This window comes from Canis lupus, chromosome 31, assembly GCF_011100685.1.
Source record: "Canis lupus familiaris isolate Mischka breed German Shepherd chromosome 31, alternate assembly UU_Cfam_GSD_1.0, whole genome shotgun sequence".
NCBI lineage: Eukaryota > Metazoa > Chordata > Mammalia > Carnivora > Canidae > Canis > Canis lupus.
In genome coordinates, this window is record NC_049252.1 from 2933718 (window position 1) to 2954278 (window position 20561).

Below are 20561 nucleotides of genomic sequence, written 5' to 3' on the forward strand. Positions count from 1 at the left end.
ACATAGTCTTCCTTCTGTACGTGTATGTCTCTGGGTCCACATTTTCCTTTCTAAAATCACAAGTCATATTGGATTAGAGCCTACTCTGTTGATTGCATTTTAATTTAATTACTTCTGTAAAGGCTCTATCTCAAATATGGTCACAGTTGGAAGTAATGGGGTTTAGTAGTACAACCTATCTTTACTTGTGTGGAGGATATAATTCAACCCATAAAATCATGTTAGAGCTATATAAAATTATAGTGTAATATAACATGAATATTTTTGTACCACTACAGAAATAATGGCAAATCAGTTTATATTTATCTATACAAACCTCCTAAAGAGGCTTTGTGTAAACTTAATATTTTCAAAAGCAGTTTATGTACTAAACATTTTAATCATTTGATTCAGATGTTCAAGGATCAAATTCCATTTGCTGCTTTGAGCTTGCAATTTCCAAAATTTAATCCTTTCTATTTCAGAATTTGTGACACTTGAGGAAACCTCTCTGCTAAGATTGATTGATTTGGAGGAGAAAAGTCTATCATAATTTGGTCATCCTGTGGTATTCAGTGAAAATTGGAAATGTGGAAATTACCCAAAAGTTGTCATTGGCTGTTCTGTGGACTTCAGATCATTCCAATTAGTATCAGAAAAGCCCAGCAATGATGAGGCAGCTTGGTAGATCATGTTCAAGTTTTAATTTTAATTTCATTTAATAAAGATGTCCTTATTTACATTAAGTTAAAGCGATAGTAGCCTTTTTTCCTAAGCCATTTCCTATAAATGCATATGTATATAATATTATATATATACACACATATATCACAAAGGCCTTTTTAAAAAAATATTTTATTATTTACTTATTTAAGAGTGAGTAAGCAAGAGAGTGAGAGAGAGCAAGCACAAGCCTAGGTGAGAGAGCACAGAGGGAGAGGGAGAAGCAGGCTCCCCAGTGAGCAGGGAGCGTGATGTGGGGCTCCATCGCAGGACCCTGGGATCATGACCTGAGCTGAAGGCAGACACTAAACAGACTGAGCCACCTAGGCACCCCACAAAGGCCTTTTTATTGTTTAAAAGTCCTTAGGGTTTTTAAGTAGTTGGTTTGCTTTGTTCTATTTTGTTTACAGTTTTAACCTGGAAGATATACAGTCTTTTAGGTATGTATTCATGAAAAATGCTGAGGATTTCAGAGACAGAAGATGTTATAAGGACCCAGTTACTTGTTACCAGGGAACCACAGAAAGGCACTAAGTCATTTGTAGTAATTGGCTAGAATGACAACTAGAAGGCAAATCTCCCTCTTCAAGAATGTTGAAAGAAGTCTTCTGACTAAAACCAATAATCAGAGATTCATCTGGCAGCTTAAAAAACACTTCTAGGTAACTTAGCATCGTGTCTAAAGTTTATCTGTTAAAATAGAGTTTGAGAAGGAAGAAGGGTCTGTGAGAATGGCTGCATTAGCCAAGAGATCACTTGCAAATGGCTGCTCTTGGAATGTTTTTACCTACTTTAGAATACAATTTTAATTATAATTGTGAGATGATATATGAATTGCAGAAGAAGCTGAACAAAATTTATAAATAAAATTAGAATTTGTGATATACCATCAATAGAATAGTTATAATTATAAAAAATACCTATTTTCATTGGTTTTAAATTTAGATTACAAGATGGCTTTTTAGTATACACACACATACTAAATATACATATACTAAATAAATAAATATATATATATACATATATATAGAGAGAGAGACATAAACACACATACATATTATAAAAGCTATAAATATTCAAAATATATTCACATTTACTGACTCGACTTTCAAAATAGGTTTAGTTTCTCATTGGCTTAATGCTAATAAACTTAGGATATTTACCAAGATATTCCATCATATTTCTTAAAAGAAGTACTAGTATACTAAGGCCACATTTTCTATGAAAGACTGTTCAGGTTGGCCACTCAGCATTTCCTTGGATACCTGCTGTGTTCTGACCATTCTAAGTAAAAACAGAAATAGAATTTCCATTTCTTTTCTTTACATTTCTTTTCAATTTCTCAGATAATTACACTTCAGTGAAACAGTGGAGGCTTTACGATCACTTAAATATACACAAAACACTTGAGATTAAGATTGCTTGCTCAGATATTGAAACTGTCTCAATCTCTGAGAAATTTGCCTTGAAACACAGTTTGAGGAGAAGGATGAGAGATTGGAGGTAGTCAGAGAAAGTTAAGAGAGGATATATTGTATTAGTCCTAGTTAAACTTTAGTTAATTCAATAATAAATATTTTATCATATTTCAATATGAAGTCTACATTTTCATAAATCACTTTCTCACATGTTTAAGTCTAGATTCAAATTCTAATTCATTTGCTTGCTTCTGAACGCAAGATGCAAGCCCTGTGTCTCTTCTCTGAGTCTCAATGCCTGGCACCATCACTGGGACATAGCAACACTCAATAAATATTTGCTAAATAGAAGAATTTGAAAGGAATGGCAGAAATTGATTTTTAAAGTCAGGCATCTAATAGAAAATTAAGAGATAACCTATTCAAAGTAGATGTTCACTATTAACTTCTTCATGGCTTGGAAAAATAATTCATTGCTATTCAAAAACCACAAAAGGGAGGGTAGAAAGAAGACAAAATTTTACTCAAGAGGTCACAGGAGAAAAGGAGGAAAGGAAGGGGGAAGGGAGGAAAAGAGGAGAAAGGAAGGAGAAAGAGGAGAAGGAAGAGGGAAGTATGAAAGACCTTCTATAATATGATACATACTCTTGGATATGTACCACTTGCTCAGAGCTATGTTTAACATTCTCAAGCTTATCAATTCATTTAATTCTGAAAATTGAAGGCGATTCTATGGAAGGGTCATTATTTGTCTCTATAGAAGAGAATCCTGAAGATCTGAGAGGTCTCAAGACTTCCTCCACGTGAAAGCTAGGAAGTGACCAAAATGCAAAACTACATCTGTCTGCTTTACATCTTGCACCGTCACCACCATTCCAAATTCCTATGTTGCTAGGCTCTTTTCCAGGTAAGAAAAAGCAAGCAAATTTAAAACCTTCTTGCTTTGATTTTTAATTTTATGTACACTCTGGTTCTGTGCAGAACCAGTAGCTGAGGGCAAGGTCTTGCAGAGCTGGCAGAAGAGAGCATGTTGAGATAAACTGAGCACGCAGTTAATTAATGGAAAATAAAACTATGACACTGTTGCTAACGTCAAAGGCTGGACTTGATGCTCCAATTTCTGTGGAAGCTGGGACAGTGGAAATAGGGGTGAAATTTTCACAAATTGTTTTTAACTACAAGAGATCTGAAAGTGTAAATCAGAAGGAAGCTAAAAAGGAATATAAAATAATTTTTAAAGATAATACAAAGTTCCTATTTCTGTTTCCACATAGAATCGTGCTCATTTAAGAGAAGATGCCCAGGTGATATATTTTGGGGATCATAGTTAAAATAACCTAAGGACAGATTATGTGAACAACTTGTCACATTTATAGGAAATATAGGAAATATAAATATAAATGAGAAAATGCAGTTTTGCTCATATTTGATTCACTAACATGTCTGAAAAAGTATGGATCAAATATCTATGACTTATTTTGGGTGCTTTCCTCAAACTGCACAGAGTCCAGATTTAAATTCAATATGACTGTATTTGATTGATATAGCCATTGAGAAATGTGGGAGCAGTGTAAGAGCTTTGGGCTTGAATACAACAGACTTGTTTTTGACACTCAGTTCTGTTACCTAAGGGTTCTGTGACTGCCCAAATGATTTCAATATATTGTCTCAAGCTCGTATACCGTTAGGAACAGTAATAAGTATATCTTTCTCTTCTTCTTCTTCTTCTTCTTCTTCTTCTTCTTCTTCTTCTTCTTCTTCTTCTTCTTCTTCTTCTTCTTCTTCTTTTCTTCTCCTTCTTTTAACGAGAGAGAGAGACAGAGACACAGGCAGAAGAGAAGCAGGCTCCCAGCAGAAGCAGGGCCCAATGTGGGACTCGATCCCGGGACTCTGGGATCATGCCCTGAGCCAAAGGCAGAGGCTCTACTCCTGAGCCACCCAGGCATCCCAAATATATCTTTCTCATAGAGACAGAATATTAAAACTTTTTGAAAGCAGTAAGGTCTTATATAAGTTTCTGTTGTTTTTGTTATCCATTTATTGAGCAAATACTTCTTGAGTATTAACTTTAGTGCAAGCACTGTGATAGGCACAGCAAGTGAACAATAGTCTAAAGTCCCTGCCCTCTCAGTACTGTAGGCTAATGGAAGATAGAAATATAGACATACTGTCTTTATTAGCAGCAACACAGCCTGTATTATCGATCGTGTTCTGCATGCCGGGTACTGTGTTAGGGATTTCACTTCTAGTAATTTCTATCATGCCTTCAGCAACATCATTCTTTCAACTATCATATCCTCATATTGTCAAATATAAGCTGTTATGGGTAGGATTGAAGCAAGGCTTAAGTAAGCATGTACTTCAGAAAGACCATGGTGACTTTTCAGTGAGGGAAATAGTGAAGCAAGGGAATCAAGTTTTGATACTGTTGTTTTAGTAATATGAGAGTGAAAGAGAGAGAGAGATGTTTTCTAGAAATACAGAGAAAGGATGATTCTAGAAATATATAGGAGGTAGAATTGATGTGATTCTGTAATTGGATAGTCCCATGGTGAACATGGGATCTAGAGAGAGGCCGTTCCCACAGAGATATGGGAGAAAGATAGAGGGATCTAGTTTAGTTCCTGACATGTCTTTAGAGTATCCCATGGTCTATGTCAGCAGAATTATCATAGGCTGTGTGGCACATGGGTAATAAATGAGAACAGAAGAAAGTGGAACCTGCTTATGAGACCATAGACAGTGTTCAAATAAGTAGGAGGAATACTGAGAAAACACCAAAAAAAAGTTAAAGTGACAGAGTATTTTAATAAAACAATTCATATATATATATGAATATATATATGAATATATATATTTATACATATAAAATTCATATGTATATATAATTAAAATTAAATGCTGTCAAATAAGTTTTGTCTAAGTAAAGTCTTAGAGATTTCTTTGAATTTAGTTAAAGTGAAGTTGTTGTTAATCTTGATGAGATACTTTCAGAGGAATGGGTTTGGGATGGGTTTCAGAGTAAAGAGAAATACCAACTAAAAGGAAAACTATTTTTTCTCTACTCTCTACTCACATTTTTAATATCAAATGTGTGCATTTTTTCCCCATACCAACCAACTCTCCAACATTTCAAATACCAACTCGTGTCCTACAATTCAGTTCTGAAACTATCTACCCAGAGTTAGCACAGTTTCCACAGGTTAAGGGCCCAGTCCTACAAGACTATCCCTTGTTTTAGATGTCAATCACAGATCTGAGCCTCAGCCACTTCTAGAGGACCAACTATAAACGAGGGTTCACCATGGCCCCTTTTTCAGTGTTGGATAATTTGGTAGAAGGGCTCACATAATTCGCTAACTTGCTTTATTTACTATTACCAGTTTACTATAAAGGTTGCAACTCAATAACACTCAAAGGGAAAAGCACACAGATGGCAAGATTGTTGGTAGGAGTGTGGACCTTCCATGAAGTCTCCAGGGACACTGCTCTTTCAGGATCTTAATGTGTTCAGAACCTAGAAGTCTCCAAATCTCTTCATTTAGGTTTCCTTATAGAAGTTCCATTATGGAGATTATGATTGATTAAGTCATTAGTCATTGATAATTAACACAATGCTCAGTGCAACTGCCTGCCCTAGAGGTCATATATGAGGCTAAAGGCTCCAACCTTCTGAATACGTGGTTGATTCTTCTGGCAACCAATTCCCATCCACCAAGTCTCATCTCATATATGTCTGAAAAGGGCCAATTAGGAATAACAAAAGATAGTCCTTTTGCCCCACCACTCAGGAAATTCCAAGGGTATTGGAAGCTCTGTGTCAGGAAATGGGGATCAAGACTAAATTTATATTTCTTTTTATGTCAGAGGTAGAAAGGGAATCAGATTTTAGAGTGAGTGACAAGTGAGGAAGACAAGTATAGAATTTTCAAAATTGTGGGTGCTATGGGGAATCTGGATTAGAAAGGCTAAGAGGACTGAAAGGAAAAGGGAATATTGCCTTGTCCAAATTGTTGGAAGCATAGAGTGGGCAGGACCAATCCATGGACTTGGAGAAACTTATGCAGAGGAAAAATATCACAATGAGAGAATAATGACTAAATACTTATCCGTGGAGTCAGTTTTGACTTGTTGGGCTTCCCAAAGTGTCAGCATAAGTGAGTCAATTCATGTCTTCTTTTCAGAATTAATCTTAATAATCATGAAATTCTCATCCTATCCAAGAGCTTTTTGTCTCTGTATCTGTCTTTGTATTTTTACCTCTATCTTGAATCTGGACTCCCTCTGGATGTTCACATCATAAAAATGGGTCTCGGTGATTAGTTTTGAAGGCCCTTTTCAAGAGCTCAGTCTGAAGACAGAGATTTCTTTATAAAGGAAAGGAATAAAGAGAATACTTTTTTTTTAATCTGAGGATGTCACATACAGAAATCAATATACTATTTACTCCATCCGTTTTGCATACTTATCTATTTACACTTTCCGAATGGACATTTCTACTAACAATTTCCTGAGTCTGGTGACAATTCGTAGGCAAGGGATTGCAGCACTATGAGCAAATACTTTGTGTCATCAGGCTGCCAACAGGTAAAAATGAAACACTTTTCACTGAAGGTGTAGACTCCTTGTGAAGAGAGTTACATCCTGAGATTCAGATAACATTCCTCCACATGAGACATGTGTTCAAGTGTAGAGCATGAAATCCACGCCTTCAGTTTTGCATGGAAAGATGAAGACATGACTAAAAGATGATGACAACTGAAATGACATCTTGAGGAAAAATTCAAATGACACACTGTCTAAAATGAGGGAGGTAAACAAAGTAGAGAGTAATAATTTTTCACATAACATTAAATGTATTCTTGTATGATTATCAAGATAACAGAAACTTTATGGGAGACATTGATATTGTATTACACTTATTAGGTATTTTGAAATGTACTCTGACCCTTAGGTAAATAAGTTACTTCCATATAGCATTATTTAAAGCTTCATTGAGTACCCTAGAGATAAATGTATTATAAAATTTTGATATTTCTGTACACTGAACATATATGTAAATAGCACTTTTATGCATGAAATTTGCCATATTTATTCTAGTTTATCAAATAATACATATTGTTTAGGATGAATGCATTATGTAAAATGCTACTCTGTGCTTGAAAAATTTAACAGGGATACAAATTATCTGGTCTAAAAATACATAGAACCTATACAATGAGATCTAAAATTTAAGACTTTTATATTTTATTTAGTACTTATTATTCTGTAATGTATTTCCTTAGGTTTCATTTCCTCTTAATTCTGAAAAATAGCGCTCCTTATTCATGTACTGACTGATCAAAGACTCATATGTAGCACAGTTCAGATAAGAAAAACAGATCTTGAGATTCATAAGCCCAATCCATGAAAAATTAATAAGGTCAATTCATATTGTTTTCAATAATTTCTTATAGAAAACATGAAAAATGAAATTGAGGGTAACATAATATTTCATATAACTTTTAAAAACAAAGTAATATTTTAACCAATAGATACTTCCTGTATAATACTAGCTAAAATAAATTATGAATATATTTTAAATAACATAGTTTTTGTGTATGTTTGATTTAATTACAAATCCTTTCACTTAAATGCAAGTTTTATCATCTAAAAAACATACATAGGATATCCCTGAACTAAAATGGCATTATAACAGATGCTTGTGGAATTTAAAAGTAATCAAACTGGAATAAATCACCACTGTGGGAAATTTCATTTTTAGTTTCAATATACTTCCTTTTAGAGATATAGACCATGATAACTGGTATCTGAAATACAGTAATCAATGTGATAAAATCCTGGAAAGTATTATGAATTAAAAATAAATGAGCTAAACCCCAAAAGGAATTTATAGAAAACAAAATAACTGCTTGATCAGCACTGGAGCAAGCTACATTACTGGGGATTGCTGACATTGGAAACATAAGGCATTAATACTTAAAGGGAAGTGTGTCAATATATTTTATTACTTTTGTCTCAATATAATGCACGTTGAATTCTGAAACTAGCATGGGCAAAGTGGAAGTCTGTGGGCCTGTTGTGTGTCTGCTAGGTTGTCAAGACTGTCTCTTGAACCAAACTGATGTCAGGGGACAACTGCCGGCGGCTACAGAAATCATACTATGGAGACTGCCTGCAGAGAGACAATGCTCATGTTACTTGAAAACTACCAAGTATCTATGAAATGCCAGTCAGTTTCAAACCACAGAGAATACTGTAGAAAAAGGAAGTTCATAGTTTTGCTTTTATTTTATAGTAAACAGGGTATATTTTTTTACTCTTCAATTTCATCAGCACGTGATCTAAGTATTACTGAACAGGATTTCTTGACCATGGCACTATTAATATGATATAATAATGACTTTTTATGGGGAGCCTTCTTGTGCATTACAGGATGCAATGATCCCAACCCATTAGATGAAGTGGGTATCCCGGCTCCCAAGTTATGAAAATCAAAAATGTCCCCAGATGTTACCAAATGTACCCTTGTGGACAAAATTGCCCCCATTAAGAAGCACTGTTCTAGAGTAATTTTTTTAGTTATATAAATATAATAGGATTTTATATTGACCTCTAGCTCATATCTATCAAAGGGAGATTTAATAGTAAAATAGTCCCTTAAAATTTAAGGGACTGATGAGGCATAAATGACAAAATGAATGAGTATGACATTTTATATATGACAATAGCTCTGATTTTTGATCCATTACCAGAACTCTTTTTGAAAAGATTTTATTTATTTATTTGAGAGAGAGAGAGAGAGCAAGCCCAGGCAGGGGGGTGGTTAAAGAGAGAAGCACACTCCACACGTGGAATGGAGCTCTATACAGGGCTAGATCCCAGGACCCCAGGATCATGACCTGAGCTGAAGGGAGACACAACCTACTGAGCCACCCAGGAGCCCTCCGGTTATCAAAACTTCTAATACAACATCTCTTTGCATAGCATGTCTATGACCTAATTTTTATTTTTTTAAGATTTTTTTATTTGCCTTTAACTTTAAAACTGATTTTGAAAAAAAGAACACCTGAGTTATTCCTTTAAATTTTATTGTCTTATAAAACACACTATTTGAAAGAAGTCACAGTTTAACCATGCAATCTAGTTAAAAGTCCTAAAGTTGCTATTTTAGTAAGTGAATTCTATTATTCATTTAGTTGAATGAAATATAACTAAATTATTTCACATTATAAGAAGGGGAACCTAATGATGGACATTTTTATGAAAACTTACAGATGATGCTCGTACTTGCTAAAACAGCATCCTGAATCTTGGTCTGCCTAATTCAATACCATTTCATTATTCATAGCATTTTCTAAATGTTCTAAGTCACAGTTTTAAAATTTAAATAAAACAAGAATGTTCTTTTGAATTCAACTTTAACTTTAAAATATATTCATTTATAAAGTGAGTCTTTGGGGATTCTGGAGATATACTATATTTTGGCCTTAATTTTATTGATTAAGAAATCTACTGTTATTTTAAATCTTATTTTGTTTCAAGTAATTGACTTTTATTCTCTGTTTACTTAAAAAAAATTCCTGTAATTTTACTACAATGGATTTAGGTTTAAGATTATTTTTACCTATCCTGTTCAGGATTAAGTATGCATCATCAAACTTAGGATTCATATATCTTCTTTTTTTATAATTCTGGAACTGTATCTACCATTATCTGAAAATATTATCTCTCCCTCATTTTCTTTTTTCTCTTTGCACTACTTCATTTTTATCATTCATGTCTTTCTAATACCTACCCCTCTTTACTCTTCAAGGCTGTACCTTTGTAATTTCTACTCTATTCCAGTTTACTAATGTGCTCTTATTCTGCAAGGTACTGTTTAATCCATAGCTTAGAACTTAGCATCAACATCTACATCTTCAAGTCTAGAAGATTTTAAATAATATCTCTTGGGGCACTTGGGTGGCTCAGTGGGTTAAGTATCTGACTTGAACTCAGGTCATGATCCTTGGGTCTGGGATCCAGCCCACGTGGGGCTCCTGGCTCAGTGTGAAGTCTAATTCTCCCTTTCCTCTCTCCCAGCTCACGATCTTTCTGTCTCTCTCTCTCTCTCTCTCAAGTAAATAAATAAAATCTCTAAAAAAATTATCTCTCAGTACTTTTTAAATTTCATTTATCTGTTTGGTATTAAATATTCTTATTCTACAATTCACATTTTTCTGTTATCAAATGTCTATGCTATGCTAATTATTCTATATGTTTTGTTGGACTATTTTCTTTCATGTAGTTTATATGCTGTTATTATTAATTTATGTTTAATTTTTTGCAAGCATAAGAGTTTCTTTCAGATGGTCATAGCACTTCCTTACAAAGTATATATCTGCCAGGCCCCTAGGGAGTTCACTAGTTCCACCTGAGGTGTTGTGTTGTTTTCTTAGTTTGTGCTTTTTGTACCTAGAAGTTATAAAAGTTCAGAAAACCACAACACAGAAATCCAGTAAAGCAGTTAAAAATACAATAATATTTTTCTTATCATATCTTTATGGGTATGGTTGTTCTCACAAGATCCCAGATTTACTCAGAAATCTGTTTCATCTACCCATTTTACACTGGCTCAAAGCCCTGCCACTTCTATGTGTCTTAGCATCTCCACTCCAACCATAGTCTGTAGCCACTATAACTTAGTGTAATACATATCTAGACTCTTGGGGCCTTAGATTGTGTTCTTAACACTTGCTTTGTTTTGCTGCCTGGAGATTTCTCTTACTTTCTTTTGAGATTGGCTGTATTAGCCTACTATTGTTATTGGTTGCCTGTATTATTCTGTAGCACTTCTTTATAAATGAAATGGGAACTAGTTTATGTCAACTTAGTTCACTATTTTGCCTGAGGCATCTGCTCCTCCTTTATTTAAACACATAGATCTCAAACTTAACCTTTTTTGGCACATTTAAAATTAAATGAGTTAAATAACAAGGGACGGGGCACCTAGGTAGGTGAGTTGGTTAAGCGTCCAATTTTGATCTCAGCTCAGGTCATGATCTCAGGGTTGTGAGACGAAGCCCCATGTAAGGCTCCACACTAAACGTGGGGCTTGCTTAAGATTCTCTCTAATCTCTATTTCCCTCTGCCCCTCCCTACCTTCTAAAAATAAATAAACAAATAAATAAATACATAAGTAAATACACTTTATTATAATAAAGGCCAAGAGGCATTATAGACCATTATTATAGTATATTATGTGATCTATCTGACAACAGAAGGGAAAAGTAATGTTTCACAAAAGCACTCAAAATATAGATTCTAAAGTGCTCACTAAAGCAAGGGAAGCTGCAGTGGAAATAAAACAATGAAATCTTTGCTACTGACAGTGCGCAGCCAGTCCCTCATTTCAGTTGCATACTAAACGGAGGATTAGAATACCTCTGTAGCTAACTTGTGATTACACTTCCCAATTTAATCACAACTCAACATATATTCTAGCAATGACATGTTCCAATGAAATTGTTAAGGAAATATATTTTTTAAAAATATTGTATACTCCTAAGTAAGTAAAGGGAATTTAGTTGTATATTTTTCAAAGCATAGACATGGAATATTTGAAGGAAACTTTCAGACGAGCAAACTGATGTCCAGAGAGATTAGCAAAATTGAGACGGAGACACATAGGGCTTGTATCATGTTACTTTTTGTTTTGTCTGAAATTAACGCATTTAAATTGAAGTTTTATAAAAAGTGAAATGGATTACTGTTGGCATGATCTTTTTTGTAAAATCACTTGTTATTTATATGTGCTTACAGGTAGAAGGCAACTTGTAAGTACTTCTTTCCAATATCTACATTTCTGATGTGTCCTCAATATATATACATATATTTATCTTCATTAAATAATAAATTACTTAGTATGCCATGATTTAGTTATTTAAGCTGAATAATATCTTAAGTTGCTAATATATTTTTAAAATTTCCAAAAACCTATCTTTCCTAATGAAAGAAATTCTGATCTTAAATAAAACGGATGAATTGACTGCTGTGTCATGGCTCATAAGTATGTGCACAGAACTCACAGCGTTTCCTCACTTCATACTAAAAAAATGAAGTTATTGCTAATATTTGAAAATTAAGGGATTTAATATTACACTTTTATTCCACCATTTAAAAATTATTTAGACCTGAATAGGAGCTATGTTTACAACCAGCCAAAAAAGACACATACAGCCTCAACAACTTACTACCTCCTCACTATTCTCTATTTTTTTTTTTAACAATTCAGTCATGTTCCTTGGTATTTATTTTTGCTTGCTCAAATTTTTCAAATTTTGTTTTTCTCATAGTGGTTGTTATGAGTTGAATTGTGTCCCACAAAAAATGTATGTTAAAGTCTTAATACTTGCAGAATGCAATCTTATTTATAAGTAGGGTTGTGGTTGATGTATTTAATTAAGATAAAGCCATACTGGAGTAGGGCAGACTTTTAATCTATTATGACTGGTGTCCTTATAAGAGAAAAGAGTGCCAAGTGAAAACAGAGACATGCAAGAAGACAACCATTTATTAAATGAGGAGGAAAAGAATGGAGTGATGCTTTTGTGAGGTAAATAACACTAGGGCTGCCAGAAGCTGGAAGAGGCAGGGGGAGGCTCCTGTAGAAGCTTTGGAGGGACGGACCACAGTCCTGCCAACTCCTTGATTTCAGAGTTCTAGCACCCGGAACTCTGAGAGAATACATTTCTGGTGTTCTAAGCCATTCAGGTTAAGAGAAAAGTGAAATTTGTCTTGATTGTCTGTTTATATCTGCAGAGATACACACAACACTTATTGTCCTTTTTTTTCTTTTTATTAGCTTGGCTCCCCTGGATATTTACCTTTACAATTCCTTTTCTTAAACTCAATGGGCTTCACCTCAGAGTTCAAATTTATTTATTTATTTATTATTTTTCCAGAGTTTAAATTTATACTTTTATTTGAGATATTGTTTTCACTAGTAAGAAATAATAAAGATAAAAGCTTACCAAAAGATAATAATACATTTATTCTTTGAGAAGCATTGGTATAGGAACAGAATTTCTAAATATAAAAAATAGGAATAGAATTGCTTAAATAAGTATAAATATATCTTACACCTGAAAAAAATTAAGCATTCATTATCTTATTTGACCTTATTTGATTTTTCCAATAACCAGAGATATTTAGTGGGTCAGTCAGGTAGTACTTTTTCTGTGTTATAGATAAGAATATTAAATTTTTTGTTAACACAGCTAATGGCATTCTTTAGATAGAAATAAAATCAGTTGTTAATATCCAGGGAGTGAATTTTATTTTTTTAAAATATTCTATTTATTTATTCATAAGAGACACAGAGAGAGAGGCAGAGATACAGAGGGAGAAGCTGGCTCCACGCAGGGAGTCCGATGTGGGACTCGATCCCAGGACTCCAGAACCACCCTGGGCTGAAGGCAGACAGACGCCCAACCGCTGAGCCACCCAGGGGTCCTGGGAGTGATTTTTATTATGGAAAACTATTTTGTCCAGTTTTATTAAAAATAAGTAGAAAATTGAAACATTGTAGCTCTCTGCAAGAAAAAACATTTGCATAAAGAAACATAGGCCACTAAAAGCATTGCCAAAAATACTTATAGAATAACTAGCAATGATTCAGGTTCCATTTTTGTTGTATTTGAACAATAAGGCAGTGAAAGAGGAAGGAAACAGTGAAAAGCAAGGTAATTGGTGAATTAAGAAGAGACACACAAAGCTAAATTCAAATTACAGCTATTTGATCCTATACATATTCCATTTCGTAAGCAATTATCTTAGAAAGTAATATAGCCAAAGAGAATAGCAAAGCAATCTATCACTCTATGATTCATAAAGAATTGTGTCTCACCAGTTGTGACTTTTTTTTTGGTATGTGTACAAAATATGAGGGCTTCATGTGTAAGGACATAAAAGCAGGATTTGATTCAACCAGTGTCTGAAGTTGTGTAATAGCCAGTTAAGTTACTGGCCACCACTGCATGCTTTCACAATAGATATCATTTCCTTTGGTCAAGACTGCAGAAAACTAATGTTTATTCTCAATAAAGTGGCATAGTTGGCCAAAGAAAGTGGACTAAAGATTTGGTACCTACAAAGAATGTTTTATCTTCCTCCTTTAAGAGGAGGAAAAAAAAAAACTATAAAGCTGGAAATATCCACTCATAGTAGAAGCATTTTAATATTTTTAGTATTTTTAATGTTCCTCTAAAAAGTCTTAATAAAGTGGCTTAGAAGTAAAGTAGTTTAAAAATGAATAAAGCTCAACTCTTGACCCAGTGAATCCCATTCCCTATGAGCTACATGCGTATCATTTGCTGATAGCAGAGAGTTGCCACTATATTCTCTCTTCCAATATGCATCATTTTTTAGAAGTATTAGAGGCTTCATGTAGAGCCACCTGCCTGGAGAGAAAGCAAGACTCTCCTCATTAGCACATGGTAGTGATACACAGGGTAGCTAGCATTTGATTATTAATATGAACTGTTTGGGTCAATAGCTGCCACCTGTTTCAAAAACTTGTGTGGTGATGTTCAGCTTTGGATTTTTCTTTCCTGCTGTCAAATTTAGTTAAAGTGTGCCTTTGGGATCAAATGTTGTAAGGGGAAATGCACAATGGAGCCATTTCATAAGTTTTCCTCCTGTAGGAATCATGGTTGAACATGAAATTAATACTTAATACATAATATTTTATACTAGCTTCATAGCTCCTTAAACCTTAGGATAGAGACAATATTTATTAATAATGTCCTGAGGTTTAGAGTCAGTATGCACTCTTATAATTCATTTTATCTCTTTTGAAATAGCAGTTGCTATAAATTGATTTTATTCCACATTGACTTTTGAAGTTGCTGTCAGAGACTTTTTAAAAAATTTCATTGATTTTATTTTTTGTTATTACATTAATTCAAACTTTCTGTTAGATTTTTATAGTGAGTATTAATAAAGTAGACTTGAAAAACATATTAATGCATCTTTTGCTACTAATGTTCACTAATAATCAACGTAAGTATTCCAAATAAAGAGTCATACCTTTAGAAACACATTCTTATGGGTAATTCATAGCACATAAAATGATACCAAATTACGCCTCATCATGATAACACTCTCATTTTGTAGAAAGCAAGAATGAAAGATCTAGAATTGGAAAGACTAGATTTCTTCAGCTTCTAGCCTCTTTATGCCTTTCATAGTTCGGGATGTATTTAAACACTGTCAACCTATCTGCCACACAGAACAACAAAAATTAGTTTAAATTCTATTTAATTAATATTAAATTGCTTTATCAATCTTTTTTATTTTTTATTTTTTGCTTTATCAATCTTTTAAATCTATCATCATAAGTAAGTCATAAGTCTGATATTTAGGAAAGAAATTTGGTCCTTTTATGAGGTACATCAATAAGCCATTGGCATTTAACCAATAAAGAGATGATTCTAAAGTCACAAGATTGTGTGGGAAATATCAGAAAGGGAGACAGAACGTAAAGACTGCTAACTCTGGGAAACGAACTAGGGGTGGTAGAAGGGGAGGAGGGCGGGGGGTGGGAGTGAATGGGTGACGGGCACTGGGTGTTATTCTGTATGTTAGTAAATTGAACACCAATAAAAAAAAAAGTCACAAGATTGGATTGGCAATTTTGAAAGTGGAAGGTCATGCAGAATGTTCTCTCTGATAAGCATATGAATGAGTAAAAGATTAGATGAGTGGGTGAATGGAAAGAAAATTGTCTAGAATAAGAATTCATACTCTAGAACAAAGTTCTCTGTGTCTTGGTGTCCTCTGCTGAATGAAATATCATGGTACCTACTCTGATGGAGTATAAACTCTTGCCTAAAATGCTGAACCACAACTACATAGTCATGTTTGTGAGAACTTTATTGCTTTATACATCTACAATTCTTCCTGCTGGAGTTTGTTGTGATTTCGGATCTGTGAAAAACATTTAGGTCTAAAAGACTTTGGGATTTTGCCTGAAGAAAAAAAAATCCATTGAGTATTATCTTCCATTTTTGTTTTGTTGGGAGATTTGTGATGAACCAAAACTTACCAAAAAGGTTTTTGTTTTAGGAGGTAGAGGGCCAAATCTGTTTATAAGTCCCACTTTTAAAACAAAAATAATTACAAGGTCAATATATCCAAAGAAAAATATGCATGCCAGTTATTCCCACTTTTAAGTGAATAGAGTTAAGAGCAAAAGAGCACGCTTAAAATCTCTTTTAGATTAACCAATGAGTGAGTCCTATTATTAATGGTATTTAACAAAAAATATCTATCAGTAAACATGACTTCAGTGGATATCTGTTATAAATAATTCATGCATATGCCTGTTTATTAGAAATTGTTGGGAGAAGAAAAGTCATGGCCAACTGATACTGACAAAGTTATTTTCTTTAGGATGTGCCCGTTTGCTGACAGTTCTGGCTGATGCCTGGTAGTATTTTCCAATCTGCAGAATAATCATTTGCTCATGTTATTAGCCTCCAGCATAGCTTAGAAGCACTCACTTTTTCCATAGACTTTCTGCAATCCCTTTATTATGAGAATAATATTTCAAACTCTACCATGGAAAACATTTTTTTTTATAAACTAATATAGAAAACCTGGTTATCCTGGTTCCTCCATTTCCATGGTGAAGAGAATAGGTTCTGAGAAAGAAGTAGTGATATTAATACTTCTGAGCATCCCTCCATGCTTTGAGAGGGCCATCATAGGTCCCCTAGTGCCATTAAAGGGACCAGAATCATTCAATATATTTTGGAAAGTAATTGTAAAGGACTGACAGAAGGTTATGTTAACCTGTTTTCTCATATTCTCTTCAGCTCTTTGGAAATTATTTGCTCCAAGTTTTACAAGCTTTTATATTAATGTTCAAGGGACTCCTTTGCCAATAGTAATGCAGTAGCAACTATTAATGTCAGGTTCTACCATGTATGAAAATGACCTTGATTATACAGATGAATTTAACAGGGAAAAGGTCTTGAGTATGACAGTAGATGCCCGGATGCTAGTATTATGGCTAAGTGTAATACATGCCCTTCACAATATATTTTAAAACAGATAAAAGATATTGCAGGCTGAACAACAAAGGTCTGCCAATTTGCAACTTCCGGTTTACATGATGTCACTTGAAAGAAAACTATAAAGCTCTCTGCTCTCAAAGAGTTCCTGCCCTGAAATTTTATCATCCTCAATGCATCCCTTTCCCCCTCTTAGAGGTAGTCTTTCCACATGCAAATATTTCCTACTAGGGTAACATATTAAGTTTGAAACAGGAAAGGGAGAATGGATTTATTGGTTTGCATTCTTTCCTGATGATGGCACTATTTAAAAAATGTTACCAACTGTACATGTTGGAAGGAATATTCTATTTATTATAAAAGCCCTTTCTGCTTCCCCAAATGGTGAGGTACTTTAAGCAAAACAACAGACATACTAAAATCATTAAACTTAGTTCTAAGAAGAATCTATAACAAGAGTCTTTGTCTAAGGGACATTAAACCCTAAAATGGGGAGTATCTTCAATAGCAGTTTTACAAAAAGAGCAGAGGCATCCTTCATAAGGCCGTTTCTTGCACTGACCTTTGACAAGAAGCCATGGGCATGATGCCAAATCATAGTTATATGAAAGCATTTCTGAAGGGGGCTAAAGTAATATAGTCCTGGTATGTACCATTCTGATGATCTGACTTGATACAAGGATAAAGCCTGGAGAATCTAACGAGATGAATGGTTGAAATGTCCATAGGCTGCAAACTCCTCTAGAATTTCAATTCAGACAGTTATCAGATCATTGCAAATTGAGACTTCTATCAGGCACATAGTTTTCTCGGTGTTGTACATTCCTAGAAACCCATACAATGATACCAATGGCACAACAATAAAAATAATACTCGCTACCACTTAATGAGAGTTTGTTATATCCCAGGAACTGTGCTAATTAATTTACATGATCTATTTAAGGCTCACAACAATTGTCATGAAGTAGGTACTTTCAAGTTATGTCCACTTTACAAAAGAAGAAATTGTAGCTTACAGAGAGGCTAAGTGAATTACACATTCTTATCCAGCTAGTAAGTGCAAAAGTTGGAATTTGAATCCAAGCAAACTCCCTCCAGATCCCAGTGGCATCACTCTATAAACTTGTTATATTTTAGACTGTGAAATTATAGGTGGAAAAGTCCCTTTGTTACCAACTAAAATCATTTAGCTTGTATTCTTGTGCAACTAAAGATTTATCTGATCTCTTCATTAGGAGTATCCTTCAGGATTACCTTCAAACACAGTCATGATTTTCAAAATTCAGCTCGGATCTGCCCTAATTAAAACTTAAGTTTGACTCCTTGGACCAGTTTCTTTTTTTTCTTTTTTTTTTTTTTTTTTTAGAACTAAACTGAGGTCTTTGAGGGAAGGGACTTCAATATCTGTTGAAGCTTGTCAATAAATGTTTGTTAAATGATGATAAAAATAATTTAGTCTGACCCACTTGAGCTAGCTGAGAATACCCTTGTATTACTGTAGTAAGAAAGGAAGACTTGGAGATATAGTTCCCAGTCTTATTTGGTATGGTAAACAGACATATGTACAAGTAATCTAAGAACTGAATCAAGTTGCTGAGTAAATACATTATAAAAGATGTGCATGTTGATGGGGGCTGGCTAGGACACAGTTCTGTTCTGGAAAGCCATTTCCTGACCTTACTAATTCTATAGGTGTTACTGGAAGAAGGGCTCTGAAAGATAATTAAAATCTTGATATCTGTATTGATTAATGGCTCTATGGAATTTAATAATTGAGCAGTAGATCCTATAGAAAATCTTCTCCTTGAAAGCATACTTTGGGTAGTGAAACTCAATAATAGAATAGTTGTACTTTCAAAAGACTTCCTGAAGTCCTTCAAAAATTTAAATTGATACATGGTGTTTGGTACTCAATTGAGGTGAGGAGTATCAGTGTACTACTGGGCATAATAGGTGTTGTCAGTTTGCAACTCATGGGAAGACATATACAAAAAAAACCTGAATCTGTGAAAAAAATACTTGGAAAATTATGACATTATGATAGGATTGCTCTAAAGCCTGGTTTCCTGGGCAGCCCTGGTGGTGCAGTGGTTTAGCGCCGCCTGCAGCCCAGGGTGTGATCCTGGAGACCTGGGATCGGGTCCCCAGTCGAGTCGGGTCCCATGTCGGGTTCCCTGCATGGAGCCTGCTTCTCCCTCTGCCTGTGTCTCTACCTCTCTCTCTCTGCGTCTCTCATGAATAAATAAATAAAATTAAAAAAAAAAAAAAAGCCTGGTTTCCTTTTCAAAAAAATGAAACAAGCAGGAAATATGAGACAAATTGACAAGAGAATTTTCCCCAAATGCTTATGTAATGTAAAACAATTAATTAGATAAAAAAATAAAAGTAATTACCGAGTCTTGGTTGAACAGTGTACTATTTTCAAAGTATATGATAGTAAGAAATTTATAAATGTTATGTATTTGTACAAGGTAAGGTTTGGCAAATTACATATTTAAACATTTTTGTAAGTATAGGGAGTATTTTTGCTTTTTTTCTGGGAGTACACGTTTAGAAAAAAATGTGCAATTATTGTTAATATCAGAATTTTAAAAATAAATTAATTAAATTTAATTAAAATTCAATGCTAAAAGAAAATTCTCGATATACCTGATTTTTAAAATAAATCACTCCTTTTAACTAAGAAAACCTAAATAGTGTTTTTCATTGAACATTTGATTTTCCTGAGTTGTAAATAACTTGTAAATGATTAATATTAAAATCGGCCTATTTTTTCTTCTGAGATAACAGAAGGGTGAAGAAATCATGTGACCTGGTAAGCTAGGGATCATTTCTCTCACATCACAAAGCTTTATCTTAACAAAGAACAAAGAAGCATGTTGGTGACTCTGACATTCCAATAATGAAATAAATTTGCAGCACTAAAAAAAAAAATAATAATTATAATGAACATTGTTTTTTTTTTTTTTTTCCTTTTAGTTTGTCATTCCAATAATATACTTCTGTGGATTAGGATAAAATGGGCTTAAGTGGGATCCCTGGGTGGCGCAGCGGTTTGGCGCCTGCCTTTGGCCCAGGGCGCGGTCCTGGAGGCCCGGGATCGAATCCCACGTCGGGCTCCCGGTGCATGGAGCCTGCTTCTCCCTCTGCCTGTGTCTCTGCCTCTCTCTCTCTCTCTCTCTCTGTGACTATCATAAATAAGTAAAAAAAAATTTAAAAAATGGGCTTAAGTAATTAAGTCACTTAAGCTTGAATAAATGAAAAATTCAATGTATGAATTGTGACGTCCCTGAAAAGATATAGGAACATAAAAAAATTAGACATTAACACTTATTTTACATGATGCTAATAAAATTGTTGAAATGCACTGAGATACATATTC

At 34.2% G+C, this 20561-nt stretch overlaps 1 protein-coding gene and 1 long non-coding RNA gene across 5 annotated transcripts in view; both read right to left on the reverse strand.

Moving 5' to 3' along the window:
* Positions 1-1966, reverse strand: part of LOC119867032 — a 40324-nt gene extending 38358 nt beyond the window's left edge. For both annotated transcript variants that reach the window (XR_005382062.1, XR_005382063.1), the window contains exon 1: positions 1866-1966. This is a non-coding gene — a long non-coding RNA (uncharacterized LOC119867032). The remainder of the gene's footprint in view (positions 1-1865) is intronic.
* Positions 1-20561, reverse strand: part of CADM2 (cell adhesion molecule 2) — a 1062630-nt gene that overhangs the window by 709247 nt on the left and 332822 nt on the right. The gene's annotated exons all lie outside the window — the stretch shown is intronic.